The 12,541-nt window shown below is 44.9% G+C and overlaps 1 protein-coding gene across 1 annotated transcript in view; it reads right to left on the bottom strand.

Moving 5' to 3' along the window:
• NAPB (NSF attachment protein beta) overlaps positions 1 to 12,541 on the bottom strand; it is a 38,158-nt gene that overhangs the window by 19,683 nt on the left and 5,934 nt on the right. The gene's annotated exons all lie outside the window — the stretch shown is intronic.

Here is a 12,541-nt window from a genome sequence, read left to right as displayed (position 1 = left end):
AAGAGCTGGAATTAGAATGCAGGACTTGACTCCTTCACCCACACAGCCCCTCCACCTCCTCTCCGATACCTAATCCAGCAGTGGAAACCTTGGGCACTGACGGCCTCCCTTCACTTACCCCTCTGCCTCCTCTCTGTCCCCTTGTCCAACAGTGGAAATCACACATACAGACAAGTGCCCCTTCACCCACATGGCCCCTCTATCTCCTCTCGGTCCCCTAGTCCAGCGGGGGGGAAATCACACACAGATGTCCCCCTTCACCCACACAGCTCCTCCACCTCCTCTCTGTTCCCTGATGGGGCGGCAGCCCCGGCGGATATGGAGGGAAAGCGGGACGGAGCCACTTTGGTTGTGGAGGACACCAGGCATCACCCGGTGGACAGTCTATTCCCCGCAAGCACAACCCCTCCACAATCTGCGTGTCCACAATTGGTCTGAGTCCCTTCCTCCTCCAGAGCTTCAAAGAAAGTCCCGCCTCCCTCTTCCCCAGAGCCGCCCCTTGGTCGAAAGATTGGGAGACCAAGTAATTTCAACTGTGAAGACGATCCATCAGGAGCCTCTATAAACCACTCATTCATTGCATCACCTTTAAGGATTTCACCTGGTTAATGGGCAGTAGCACAAAATGCCTCAATATGTTGTGGAACCACCTTCTACTACTAGAGTTGAGGTCCTTTGAAACAGAAAAACCTTTCAACATGCAAAGACATGGCACTTGGCCCAATGCTTGAGGGAGTCACTGCAGCACTCAGAGCCAAGAACAAAGGCAAAGTGTCCTGCCACTGTGATTCATTTTACGAGCACTTACATGAGCTCTTTCTAAACATTTGGAACATTAAGGAGATGCCATAGGACTTCAAAGATGTCACCATCATCGCCATCCTAAAGAAGAAAGCAGTGCAATCTACTGGAAAGAGCACAGGCTGGAAGTCCAGAGGATATGGGTTCTAATCCTGGTTCTGCCACATGTCTGCTGTGTGATCTTGGGGCAAGTCACTTCACTTCTCTGTGGCTCAGTTCCCTCATCTGTAAAATGGGGATTATGACTGTGAGCCCCATGTGGGGCAGGAACTGTGTCCAGCCTGATTCTCTTGTAACTACCCCAGCCCTTAGAACAATGCTTGGAAAAGTGCTTAACAAATACAATTAATGTTATTTTTATTATTAAGGTGAAAGATCAGATTATGCAATTTATACAAGACTCTCATAAACTACATTGCTGGCCATATCCTAGTCAGAATACCAGGTCCACTCCTAAAAAATCTATTTTCAACTAGATGCTCCCGGAATCACAGTGTGGCTTCGGATCACAGCAGACATGATGATAATCATCAAAGGTATTTACTGAGTGCTTATTATGCGCAGAGCACTGTTCTAAACTCTTGGGAGAGTACAATACAACAAAGTTGGCTGACATGCTTCCTGCCTACCACGAGCTTGCAGTCTAGAAGGGGAGACAGATATTAATATGAAAAATTTGTAATATATAATTTATAGATACACATTTATATGTATATATACATATATCTATATACATCAGGCCCCTAAGAAAATTCAACCATCTCCTCAGGATTCTTTTAAACACTGGATCTTCATTCTCCAAGCCTCAGGACAATTCACTATCTCCCCAGGACTCCTCTAGTCACTGGTCTTTTCGCACTCAATGGCCCAAGGACAATTCAACCATCTACTCTGGGTATCACCTGATTAAGTTGTTATTGCTGATCCTTACCTCACAGATCCCACCATGACTCTTCAATACATCTGCCTGTCCGCCCATCCCAGTCCTCTCCTCCCACTTCATTATCGCTGCCCCCTCCGCCACCCAACTCTTTCCTTCACATCACCCCCATCCCTCCTCCCCGCCTCATCCCTGTAATCCCTCTGTTCCAGCATCACCCCTTGTCCCCTCCCCGCCCCCTGCACTGCGCAGACCATCAACTTGCTCCAATCTAAACCCTTCCCACCCCTTGGGCCACCCCCACCCGCCCTCCCCAACCCATCCTTGTCCTCCTGTCCCAGTGCCACCCCTCATCCCCCTCTCCTTACACTGGCCCCTGACAATTCATGCCCATCCAATTCTCTACATTATCGCCAAGATCCGCCCTTTCCACTCCACCCAAACGGCTACCTTACTGCTACGGGCTCTCGTTATATCCCAGCTAGACTACTGTGTCAGCCTTCTCTCTGACCTCCCTTCCTCCTCTCTCGCCCCGCTCCGGTCTATTCTTCACTCCGCTGCCCGGCTCATCTTCCTGCAGAAACGATCTGGGCATGTCACTCCCCTTCTTAAACAACTCCAGTGGTTGCCTATCGACCTCCGCTCCAAACAAAAACTCCTCACTCTAGGCTTCAAGGCTCTCCATCACCTTGCCCCTTCCTACCTCTCCTCCCTTCTCTCCTTCTACCACCCACCCCGCACGCTCCGCTCCTCTGCCGCCCACCTCCTCACCGTCCCTCGGTCTCGCCTATCCCGCCGTCGACCCCCGGGCCACGTCCTCCCGTGGTCCCGGGACGCCCTCCCTCCTCACCTCCGCCAAACTGATTCTCTTCCCCTCTTCAAAACCCTACTTAAAACTCACCTCCTCCAAGAGGCCTTCCCAGACTGAGCTCTTCTTCTCCCTCTACTCCCTCTGCCACCCCCCCTTTTACCTCTCCGCAGCTAAACCCTCTTTTTCCCCTTTTCCCTCTGCTCCTCCACCTCTCCCTTCCCATCCCCACAGCACTGTACTCGTCCGCTCAACTGTATATATTTCCATTATCCTATTTATTTTGTTAATGAATTGTACATCGCCTCGATTCTATTTAGTTGCCATTGTTTTTATGAGATGTTCTTCCCCTTGACTCTATTTATTGCCATTGTTCTTGTCTGTCCGTCTCCCCCGATTAGACCGTAAGCCCGTCAAACGGCAGGGACTGTCTCTATCTGTTGCTGACTTGTTGATTCCAAGTGCTTAGTACAGTGCTCTGCACATAGTAAGCGCTCAATAAATACTATTGAATGAATGAATGAATCCAAACCCTCCCATCCCTCATTCTGTCCCCTCCCCTGCTAGCCCCTCCACAGTTTCTGCCAAGTATGGCCTGTGGAACCCCCACTCCATTATGGGGGATGAAGCTTCCCTTCATCCTTTACCTGTTCCTGCCCCGGTCTCTCCTCCTCCTCGCCATCACCGAAACCTGGCTCTCTTCAGAAGATGTGATCTCCCTCACACCTCCTTCCCATAAATCTGTACTATTCCTCCACAGAGACATCCTATCATTGGACCCCGTCCAATTTTCTCAATTTATCAAGCCCCATTTAGCCTCTATATACAAACTACTCTCTCGTGCTGACCAAAAAGACATTCAACACCACCTTCTCTACTGAACTCAATTCACTTGCTCCCCATCTCTTCATCAATCTCATAACACTAACACACAGCCCTGGATAATCTGCCCAGTCCACCTCCTTCACTCTTGTGCTTGAGCTGCAGAGCACTATTGGCAGAAATCTAAATATCCTGCCAGCTTTATCCACTTCAAGTTTATACTTGCAAGCTTTAACTCTGCCCTCTCTTCTACCCAAGTGCTTAGTATATTGCTTTGCATACAGTAAGTGCCCAATAAACGCCATTGATGATACTCATTGTCAAATGCTAAGGCAGGATCACTAGCAATGAAGATAGTTGTGGACGGGGAAAGAATGTGTCTAACAACTCTGTTGTATTTTACTCTCTTAAGAGCTTAGTGCATTGCTCTGCACACAGAGCTTAGTGCATTGCTCTGCACACAATAAACATTCAATAAATTCCACTGATGGAGACGATGAGGAAGTAGCTCTGGAATTTATACTGTCCTGATAGCAGTGAGGCTCACCTCCACACTGCTGAGCTGGGTGGGGCATGCAAGTAATGATAATATTAACTGTAGTATTTGTCCAGCACTTACTATATGCTGGGCACTGTACTACACACTAGGGAGGATACAGCAAATCAGGTTGGACACCGTCTCCCGTCCCATGTGGGGCTCAGAGTCTCAAACCCCATTTTATAGATGAAATAACTGAGGCTCAGAGAAGTGAAGCAACTTGCCCAAGGTCACACATCAGAACTGACAATAGTAGGATACCCAAGCAGTTACTAAATGGTGAGCTGAAATTGGGAAGCAAAGCAAGGACGTCACAGCTAACTTCTTAACATTAGGGTAAAACAAGGCTACATCCCAGCTGAAAGGTGGGAGTCAACTGCCACATTGCAATCAAAATAGGAACTGCTTTTTGAGCACAAGCTTCATAAGGAGGCAACAGTGAAAACAGCACCAGGGGATGTAACGAGACAAGATGGCCCAATGGCCATTCTTCGTGTGTGCAGGCCGTGAAATGGGTTGGGCATTGGCCTCTGCGGCCACACACGTACCCTGAGGTAAATTTCACCGTCAGTGGTGATCTATGGACTAATGTTCGGTTCATTTAACCAATATTTGCACTTGAATTTGCACCCTTTTTTCACCCAGTTCCCTCAGTCCCACAGCACTTATGTACCTAGCCATAATTTATTTATATTAATGCTTATCTCCCCTTCTACAATGTAAGCTCATTATGGGCAAGGAATTTGTCAACCAACTCTGTTATATTGCACTCTCCCAAATTCTTAGTCAGCACTCTGCACACTAAGTGCTCAATAAATTTGACTGATATTTTATAAGGTTCCTAAAAACAGGTGGATGTATGTGTCACTTTTTACATGATATTGGGGATTTGAAAATAGCCCTACCCTCCACCTCTCAGGTCGAAGATTATGAATTTATACAGATGGAAATGGTCCCCGGAAACTTGCAGGCTGTGTTTGTTCACCAGTTTCACTAAGCTGGGGAGTCACATCATTCTACCGGAGTACCAGGAGATATCTGCCAAGATCAACTGGGCCTGAAGTAAACTTGGGCTGAAATGGCCAAACACTCAAAGTTCCAGGTCTTGGGGCCCATGGTACCCCAAACCATGCCACCCTTCTTGACGCCACAATCACTTTGACAGCTTTCAGGTCATGAGGAAATTTCGTGTGTGAAACACATCCCAGAAACTCAAGGCTCAGAAGATACCGTAAGTAGATGAGTCACCTCACTCTTGAAATCACTAACGTGCCAAATAACCTAACAATCTCGACAGTTCACACAATAGAATACTTTAAATATAAAATATCCAGGAGGCCTAGCATGCTTTAATTCCAAAAGTCTGGAAGTTACATATCGATCACATACCAGCCTAAGGAGAGGGTTTTTTTGTTTCCTGATACAACATGCTGTGTTGACTTTAGCCATGCCACACTCTTGTGCACTTTGTCCATGAAAATGTAGTAGTGCACCTTTTCTAATTTGCCATTCAGGTGAACCAGTGATATTTGACCAAGGCTAAGAGGAGAAAGGAATGACTTACTGCCAGTAGAGAACCCATGTGGCCTAATGGATAGAGCAGACTAGAGTCGAAAGACCTAGGTTCTAATCCCAGCTCTGCCATTTGTCTGCTGTGTGACCTCAGGCAAGTCACCTCACTTATCTGTGCCTCAGTTACTTCAACTGTAAAGTCAGGATTAAGACTGTGAGCCCATGTGGGATATTTATTCATTCAATTGTATTTATTGAGCACTTACCGACATAGACTGTGTACAACGTGATTGTCTTGTAACTACCCCAGCACATAGCAAGTGCTTAACAAATGTCATTAAAAAGTAGCACATGCACTTGAGTTGTTTTTGCAGGAGTGGTGATGATTTGCACAGAGTCATCCACATACCCTCAACCAGTCCCCCTGTGCCCAGCAGCAAGCATTGCAAGATGGCTGATAGAGAGAATGGGGACAACTTTTGTCACAGATGCGAATCTAAGAGGCCCCAACTGCAGCAGACTTCACAAGTGGGACCCAGACCGTGCCCAATCTGATCAGCCTGTATCTTCCCCAGTACTTAGTATAGTCTCTGGCATATAGTAATCGCTTAAATATCATTTTTTTAAAAAAGCTACCATACTCAAAGGTTCATTCACAGATAGAATGCACGGGGTGGAGGAGAAAGATGGTCATAATCATGCCCAGTCTGGGTGGTAGTGTGGCTCAGTGGGAAGAGCCCGGGCTTGGGAGTCAGAGATCATGGGTTCGAATTACGACTCTGCCACTTGTCAGCTGTGTGACTGTTGGCGAGCCACTTCACTTCTCTGTGCCTCAGTGACCTCATCTGTAAAATGGGGATGAAAACTGTGAGCCTCACGTGGGACAACCTGATGACCCTGTATCTACCCCAGCGCTTAGAACAGTGCTCTGCACATAGTAAGCGCTTAATGCCAACATTATTATTATTAGTTGTCTTTACCGGGTTCCTGCGTAGGCTCATGAAGGTGGTGGGCCAACTTAAAATTTGTTTTTAAAAGGCTCTGGAAATTGAACAGGATGAGGGCAGTAGGAAACAGATTTCTCAAACTTCACTAAGTGGTAAAGGATAAACCAAAGCAGTATTGGGCTGCTACCTGATCCGGAAAGAATGCTTCCTCTTTTGTGAGTTGCAAACTTCACACAGACTGAGCTATGAATCTGTGGATCTTACCATCTTTAGAAGATGCTTTCATTTTCATTTAAGATAATCATGCTGCATTATACCCTGAAATACCAGTCTCGGAAGATGAAAGTGCTTGGTAAGTGAAATTCAAAAATATGTTGCTTTGAACTCTGTATTTCCAGCTAAATGTTGACTTGCTAATTCTTTTGTCAAATAAATGCGCACCATTATTCCAAAAATATCAGCATAGATGGAGCCCTGGTAAACTGATTTATATTTTGGACATGTAATTTCAAACTGCCCTCAGGCTTGGAACTACATCCTTACTACTTTTGCAACTTGGCCAAATAGACAAGGCTAAAAGGCAGCTTTTATTGCATAAATTAATCAAAAGAGCACGAAGGCTGAAATAGCCTGCTCCATATGTTTCCCTAGATCTCCTGGCACACCGTGATCCTGAGAGCAGCAGAATGATCCTGAGAGAAGTGAATCCACAGTTGGCTTGCAGACTTTGCAGACAAAGGATTCATGGCTGGGGAAGTGAGGGGTCCACCCAAGTAGCTGCTTTGGAGGGTTCAATCCCTCTCCCCACCCTGCTCTGCATTTTGGCAGGCCCACAGTTACTTAAAAAAAAAAATGAGGTAAACAGCTCATAAGCCAAACTAATTGCCCACCCCTGAAAGAGGCTCTGAAGCACACCTGTCACAACTGTATCAGTGAAAGGGGCTAAATCTAACCCTACTAGAGGCAATAAGGACCCTAGATTATAAGCATTTAGGAACAGTACAATATCAGGGTGGTGACAGAACCAGTTCTTCCCCACAAGCTGCTTACAGGCTAGAGGATCACACCAACATTAAGATAAACTACAGAAAGGGCAAATGGCAGAGAATTAATCTATGTATATAAGTGCGGGTGGGGTGAGTAGCAAAGTCCTTAAGGGGTACACACCTATTAGAAACACCATAGTTTAGTGGAAAGAACAGGGGCCTAGGAGTCAGATGCCCTGAGTGCTAATACTGGCTCTGCCACATGCCTGCTGTGTAACAAGTCACTCCTTGGGCAAGTCACAACCTCTCGGTGCCTCACTTCCCTCATCTGTAAAATGGGGATTAAACCCTACTACTTCCTACTTGGATTGTGATCCCATATGCAATAGGAATTGTGTAGAATCTGATTATTCTCTATCTATCCCAATGCTTAGCATGTAGTAAGCACTTATTAATAATGATGACAATTCATTCAATAGTATTTATTCAATAGTATTTATTGAGCGCTTACTATGTGCAGAGCACTGTACTAAGCGCTTGGAATGAACAAGTCGGCAACAGATAGAGACAGTCCCTGCCGTTTGACGGGCTTACAGTCTAGGAACATAAATATGGTAGTGAAATGAGGGATTGGAGGGGGAAGGCCTCTTGGAGAACATGAGATTTGGGCTTTGATGATGGGGAAGAGCAGTGGTCTGTCAGCTATGAAAGGGGAAGAAGTTTCAGGTAGAGATTGGATGTGGGCAAGGGGGTAGGCGATGAGATTAAGGGGTCAGAGAGGTGAAGAGACTTGACCAATCTTATTTACTGAACATCTACAATATGTGAAGAACTATACTAAGTGCCTGAAAGTACACCAGAAGTAAAAAGCACAGTCCCTGCCCTCAAGGGACTTAATGAGGTAGGCAGGCAGACGTAAATTACAAATAATGAAAGCAGGAGAGAGAACAAGAACATTGAGAGAATCACATAAATGTGTCAGGATGAAATAGCTGAATAAATAACTGAATATGGGTATAAATTCATACTCTCATTCATTCAATAGTATTTCCTGAGCGTTTGCTATGTGCAGAGCACTGTACTAAGCACTTGGAATGTACAATTCGGCAACAGATAGAGACAATCCCTGCCCATTGACAGGCTTATAGTCTAATCCGGGGAGACAGACAAAAACAATAGCAATAAATAGAATCAAGGAAATGTACATCTGATTAACAAAATAGGGTAATAAAAATATATACAAATGAGCAAATGAGCACAGTGCTGAGGGGAGGGGAAGGGAGAGGGGGAGGAGCAGAGGGAAAGGGGGTAAAGGGGGCTTAGCTGAGGGGAGGTGGGGGGGGCAGTGAGGCAGCAGAGGGAATAGGGGAAGTTCAGTCTGGGAAGGTCTCTTGGAGGAGGTGAGCTCTCAGTAGGGCTTCGAAGAGGGGAAGAGAATTAGTTTGGTGGAGGTGAGAGGGAGGGCATTCCAGGACAGCGGGAGGACGTGGGCCAGGGGTCGACTGCGGGATAGGCGAGAACGGGGGACGGTGCCCCCCCTTGCTAACGGTGACCACTGGATATGCCTTGGTGTTTGGGGAATAATTCGAAAGGGCTTTTTTGAGCGGTCGGATTTTAGGACGGCTTTGAAAATAGGAAGAGCTGTGGTTTAGTGTGGATCCCTGCTTCATGTCCCCTCAGCAAAGCCCCCTTTCCCTCTGCTTCTCCCCCTCTCCCTTCCCCTCCCCTCAGCACTGTGCTCATTTGTATGTATTTTTATTACCCTATTTATTTTGTTAATGAGGTGTACATCCCCTTGATTCTATTTATCGTGATGATGTTGTCTTGTTTTTGTCCATCTGTCTCCCCCAATTAGACTGTAAGCCCGTCATTGGGCAGGGATTGTCCCTGTTGCTGAATTGTATATTCCAAGCGCTTGGTACACTGCTCTGCACATAGTAAGCGCTCAATAAATACTACTGAATGAATGAATTTGGTGGTGGGTTGGGTGGGGGGAGGAGGTTCTTGGTGTAGGGAATAATATGAACAAGAATGAGTCCTCATAGCAAGCCAGGGCCAGAACAAGAACTCAGTAATCATCAGTTCTATTCCAGGACTATCTTCCATCCTGAAAAATAAAGTGTTGAGCCTGATGACATGAAGCTGATTCTGAGATTTTCATTTGTCACCAAGCACTGCTAAGTACTTGATTAATGGTGAACATGAATTACTACAATAGACCTAGATCTGCACAAACATTAATTAACAATGAAGCCAGAAGAAATAGGTCCACTCAATGCCCATTTGGCCTCTAAAAACACCTCATTTGGAAAATTGTGGCTGCATTCAAAAGGGAAATTGAAGAGTAAGAGCTCACTCTTTCTATCAGTTCTCTACATCAGTTTTCAAGGAGATATTCATACAGAAAATATCAGATAGTCACCTAGTACACAACAGCTCCTATGCAAACCAAAAAATACCACTACTACTATTACTAACAATGGTATTTGTTAAGCACTTCCTATGTGTCAAGCACTATTCTAAGCACTGGGGTAGATACAAGGTAATCAGGTTGGACACAGGCCCTGTCTCACATGGGCCTCACAGTCTTAATTCCCATTTTGCAAATGAGGTAACTGAGGTACAGAGAAGTTAAGTGACTTCCTCAAGGTCACACAACAGACAAATAGGGGATCCGGGACTAGAACCCGGGTCCTTCTGACTCCTAGGCCTGTGTTCTATCCATTGGACCACACTGCTGCAGTCAATCAGTCAGCCTTCTGGGTCACCAGCTCTGAACCTCCTGAATAGCTCAGGCAATTCCTAAGGCAACTGGTGGTGTCCAAAACCATGTCTCCCATTAGCATGGGGCCAGTCCGGCTTGAACAGGGAGACTGGAAGGGAGTTGGCTCGGCCTGAGGAGAAGGGATATAGTTCAGATTTTGTTATAGACTGCAGGGGTGTAGCCTGCAGGTGTCCGGCAGCAGTTCTGGGCTGTAAGTGTGATTATGTCCAGTTCAGATGGAGAGTCAAAGCAGAGGCCAAGGGGGTTTACACTTCCCTTCATGACTCCCCGTAGTGTGCTAATGGATCCGGGGGTCAGAGAGTCACACTCAAACCTTTAAATAATGTCTATTTTACAGTTCTCAAAAAAACAAAAAACTAACCCCCCAAATAAATCAAATGAAATGAAGACAGCCACAGAAAAAGGTATACCACTGGAACAAAACACAAAATTATCCTTTAATGATTCCTTAAAGAGTATTTCACCCAGGGTTATAAATGTTCATTAGATCAAATATCCTTGCTTTAAATTCAAAATAACCTGCTTCAGAAGCTTATGATTTACAGACTGTGGAATGTTTTACAACAGCACATTTTGACAGGTTTTCTAAAGTATACAGAGGGTTTTTTCTTATTCACAAAGAACACTTCATATCTCTTTCCTTCAAAAATCTAGGATGACAGCCCTTAAATATCTGTCAGTACACACCATTATTATCTTTATATAGAGAGAGATCAATGAGTAAGAATGTATGAATGGAAAGTGCTAGTGTCGCCAACTCCAAATGCTTAGATTGGCTGGGAAATCCCATCGAGGAGTCTATGTGAGCTGGCAGAGGTGAGGAATTGGGCAGCTACTGGCAAGGCCTGAAACGCTGGCAGAAATTGGCTAGGATGGGTATGTGGGGTGGATGGTGGATGGGGTATTAGAAATGGTGGAAAGCCCTCTACAGAGTGGATCGGCAGCAGCGGCGAGAAAGGTAAGTGAAAAGAACAGTTTAATGCCTCCACAGTTACCGCAATTCCAGCCAGAGGAGCCTCCTATGGGATTCACAATGGGTATTCCTGGCAAGGCAAACTGCCACGAAGAACAATATTGTTACTGTTGTTTCTCTTAAATCCTGCCATCACTGCTGCTCCATTTCAAGGTTAGAATGACAACACTCAGGCCTGCATCTTTGATTCAGGGGTGCTTACTTTAATCTGCCTCTATGCCCATTCGTCTCTAAGTACAACCCTTTACTTCTCTCACTCCCACGCAAGAAGCACTGGTCCTTGGCTAGTTTCATTAAAAATGGTAAACCATTAACATTTCTTGAAAAATAGTCCCTCACAGGATGAAATCGGGCAAACTCAAAAGTGAAATTTTTATATAAGATGTCCTTGATGGAGAGTGCCACTGTATAAGAGACCAACTATTCCTTAATTGATTATTCTTTACCCAAGTTGAACTCTGTCAAATCACAATTATGTAACCAATTTCCTAATTAGAATTTAATTTACTGATTTAAGAGACCCAAAAGAAAAGAACTTTGGAAAAATCAAAAGTCTGTAAAGAAGCCTATGTGGAGTTTGAATTTTCCCCAATTTAAGGAAAGGCAGACCAAAGAACAAATATGTTCAGGCAAAAGTCTGACACCAAAAATACTTCTTTCCTAAAAATCAAAACTCAGGCCAATAAAGAGTTCCATGAACTATGTCCACCTGGATTCGATTCTCAAAAAACACATCAAAGTTACTGTCTAATAAATTATAAATTAATGACTCTACGCAAGACAGCTAACTACCTGGGCTTTTATCACACTCTTTTTGAGGTTGCCAAAGTATTGCTCCCTTAAGTTCTTTCAAAACAAGAAATACAGTATTTGGTTATCAAAGAGAATATTGGTAGATAATGCACATTTTAAAAGATGAGTAACTTCGTGTAATGGGTTTGGGCATCACTGAGGCTGTGGTTTCCTAGCAACCTCCCAGAGTTGCCACAGGGAGAGTCTACATGACGCAGTGACATCAGACTGAAGTGGCACACAGTGGAGAAAACAATGACTGGCTCGGGGACTGCAAGTGAAAGATTTATCCCAAACTCTAGAACCTAAAGCTCAAGTGTATTCTCACCTTTACTTTTCAGATCAGGCACTAACTACCAAAAAACTCTGGTCGTGGTCTGGGTGAGGTGAGAACAAGTATGCATCATGTTTCCTTTGATATTCCTTGCTTGTTCCAGTTTCATTCATTCAAATGTATTTGAGTGTTTATACTGTGTGCCGAGCACTGAACTAAGCACTTGGGAGAGTACAATATTCATTCATTCAATAATATTTAATGAGCGCTTACTATGTGCAGAGCACTGTACTAAGCACTTGGAAAGTACAATTTGGCAACAGATAGAGACAATCCCTACCCAATGATGGGCTCAAAGTCTAAACAATATAACAATAAACAGACACAATCCCTGACCACAATGAGCTTACAATCTAGAGATGC

This window comes from Ornithorhynchus anatinus, chromosome 1 (genome assembly GCF_004115215.2).
Source record: "Ornithorhynchus anatinus isolate Pmale09 chromosome 1, mOrnAna1.pri.v4, whole genome shotgun sequence".
Taxonomy (NCBI): domain Eukaryota; kingdom Metazoa; phylum Chordata; class Mammalia; order Monotremata; family Ornithorhynchidae; genus Ornithorhynchus; species Ornithorhynchus anatinus.
This window is presented reverse-complemented; position numbering and strand designations above follow the sequence as displayed.